This window comes from Petromyzon marinus (assembly GCF_048934315.1).
Source record: "Petromyzon marinus isolate PM22_M1 ecotype Great Lakes invasive population chromosome 68 unlocalized genomic scaffold, UKy_Petmar_22M1.pri1.0 chr68_unloc.1, whole genome shotgun sequence".
NCBI lineage: Eukaryota > Metazoa > Chordata > Hyperoartia > Petromyzontiformes > Petromyzontidae > Petromyzon > Petromyzon marinus.
In genome coordinates this window covers 1,012,801-1,016,532 of record NW_027422597.1, presented here as the reverse complement: position 1 = coordinate 1,016,532, position 3,732 = coordinate 1,012,801, and positions in this window count along the sequence as shown.

Genomic DNA, 3,732 nt, shown 5'->3' with positions numbered 1-3,732 from the left:
AACCAACATCACCACGCATTTAGAGTTATTTGGCTGCCCGCCATACATTTTCCACGTGCTGATGATATCAGCCACTTTGTTGAGCTCCTACCATTTGTGATTTGAAGTTTTCGTGACTGCAGGGATCCATACTCTGTTTTTGTTTTTTTCCGGTGAAGTCATCACGTAGTTGGGTAGAAAATAAATAAAATAAACTAAATCACGACGTTTCGGGTGCAACACAAGCGTCCGTCGCCGGGTGGGACGACCGCAGCAATAAACAATTTGCTGAAGTGGGCAAAAGGGCTGCCGTGACAAGAGGCTTTATAGGTCAGAGAGAGGGGGGGGAGGAGCCAGGGAGGAGAGACAGCGGGGGAGGGGGAGGCGGGGGGAAGTGGGCGGGGCTGGGAGTGGGCGTGGCTGGGAGTGGGAGGATGAAGAAACTGGAGACGCGGATATGAAGGCAACAGCCATGAAGCCGTCCAGGGTTTTTACCTGGTTAATGACGTCCTTCCAATGATTGCTTAATTTGTATCCATCTTCACGGGTTGAAGTTACGTTTATATACCTGGATGGCTTCATGAACAAACCTTTGATAGTAGCCCGAAGGTGATGGCCAGGTCACTTCTGATAAAATGGCTACACAGTAGCTCGGGTGGGGCCTTACACCTGGTCAAATGAACACGAATGTTAGTTAGTTTTAGTCTCTGCGCAGATCAAGGCCGTAGCCATGGAGTCAACATTGGGAGGGGGAGGGGGTCCCAACCCATAGAAATATCGACATTAAAAAAATAATTTCCTTCCTAAAATATATTTTTAAAAAAATTCACTAACACACGGGATGGACATTTTTTTTATTTATGTTTAACAATAATGTCTAATAGTGTTTCATTGTATTTACATTGCTCCGTATTTGTTTTTGTTTCGTTGTATGTATGTGGCAAAGATTCGGGATTAATAAAGTACAACCATGACCACAATCAAGTAAACATAAATCTACGCGTTGATTTATATGAAGACGAGTCCAGATATTGTGGCCAAGGTTTAGCAAATTGCTATTTTTATTTGCATAGCATAGCAATTATTATAGCAATATATTAGGGGGGGGCATTTGAGCATATTTGAATATTGGGGGGGATGTGTCCGCCCCAATATATATTAAAACTAGCTGTGCTACCCGGCTTATGCCCGGGACTTGGATTCACCACGTCCGGCCGCCTTTGTCTCCCCAGTGGCGATGTTCACACAGCACACCAGTTACTCGTTTGAGGCTGAGTCGACCTAGGGGAGGCCCAGGACTGGTTAAGATAATCGTCACCAGTGGTGGCCGTGAGCGGGAATCGAACCCGGGTCGCCAGGTTCATAGCGCAGCGTAGCGCTAACCACACACACAGACACACACACAGACACACACACAGACACACAAACACACAGACACACAGACACACACACATACACACAGACATGCACATACACACAAACACAGACACACACACACAGACACACACATACACACACACAGACAGCGCGCTAACCACTCCACTACAATGCGTCACGCTTCCACGTGCGCGGGTCACGTGACAGAATTGACGTCACAGCTCACTTCCCGTGCAAAAAATAAATGCATTAATGAGCTCCCCTCCCCCCCCACCCAAAAAAAAATATCCAAAAGTTTAATTTTTATAATGTTTGCATGGTGTACAGTCTGCAAAGTACCCACGTGCCAAATTTCAAGTTTGTTGCATGTCGGGAAGTACGCTAAAACATTTTCAACACATAATCACAACTTCTGCCTTTTACACATGTGTATATATAGATTACGGCCTTGGTGCAGATACACATCTGGCAAGGAGGCGCTGGGCATTCCTCGCATTGCACGCGTGCATAACCACGTGAGGAGCGGTGGCGCAGCAGTTAGCGCGCTGCGCTACGCGACCAACCGGGCCTAAGACCCGGGTTCGATTCCCTCCCACGGCCACGGCCACCGCCACCACCACCACCGGTGAAATAGATGAACCGGTCCTGGGCCTCCCCTAGGTCGACTCAGACCCAAACGAGTACCTGCTGCAGTGGTGTGCGCTAAACATCGCCACCGGGGAGACAAAGGCGGACGGGCGGGCGGGCGGGCGGGATTGGTGCTGGCCAACCCACCCCCTCGACTCGAGTGCCGTAGTGCCGGTAGCCTTCATAGGCGCTGCTGCTAACAGCACTTGCCCCAACAGTCTGTTACAGGCTACACCGGGGAAGAACCTTTGTCTTTGTACATTGCCACTCCCTTCTCTTAGCGCACCTCACGACTGACGTCACGCTCACCTGACCGCATATTTCGTGATAAGCGGCAGGTGTTTATTTTTTTATTTTATAACGCAGTGCAGGGTTTTAAATTTGATTCGGGAAGGGTCGCGTTGCTTGTTGAAGACGAACAAGACCAAGCGGAGCTCACTCGCGTTTTTATCCCAGTCGAATCACTCTCACGCTCATCCACACACTCACTCACCCTCACTCACTCTCACTCTCGCTCATACACACATTCACTCTCGCTTACACTCACTTACTCTCACTCACACTAACTCTCACTCTCATCCACACACCCTCACTCTCATCCATACACTCTCACTCACTCTCACTCACTCACACTCACTCTCACTCACTCACTCTCACTCACTATCATCCACACACCTACTCACTCTCTCACTTACTCACTCACCCACTCAATTACTCTCTCTCACTAACTCTCACTCACTCTTGCTCATCCACACACTCACTCTCACACTCACTCACTCAATCACTCTCACGCTTATCCACACACTCATTCTCACTCACTCACACTCAATCTCACACACAGACAAACACTAATTCACGCTCAATCTCTCTCACACACTCAGACACTCACTCACACTCAATCTCACGCACACAGACACTCACACTCAATCTCACACACACAGAGACACTCACACTCAAACTCACACACACACAGACACTCACACTCAATCTCACACACACTCAGACACTCACTCACACTCAATCTCACACATACACACAGACACTCACACTCAATCTCACACACACACTCACACTTAATCTCACACACACACTCACACTCAATCTCACACACACACTCACACTCAATCTCACACTCAATCTCTCACACACACACAGACACTCACACACACAAACTCAATCTCACACACACTCAGACACTCAATCTCACACACACACACAGAAACTCACACTCAATCTCACACACACTCAGACACTCACACTCAATCTCACACACACACACTCAATCTCACACACACACACAGACACTCACACTCAATCTCACACACACTCAGACACTCACTCACACTCAATCTCACACACACTCAGACACTCACACTCAATCTCACACACACACTCAATCTCACACACACACATACAGACACTCACACACACATAATCTCACACACACTCAGACACACACACTCAATCTCACACACACTCAGACACTCACACACACACTCACACTCAATCTCACACACACACAGACACTCACACACACACACAATCTCACACACACACACAGACACTCACACACACACTCACACTCAATCTCTCACTCACACACACTCAGACACTCAATCTCACACACACTCACACACACACACTCAATCTCACTCACACACACACTCACACTCAATCTCACACACACTCACACACACACACTCAATGTCACTCACACACACTCAGACACTCACACTCGACGCACATGAC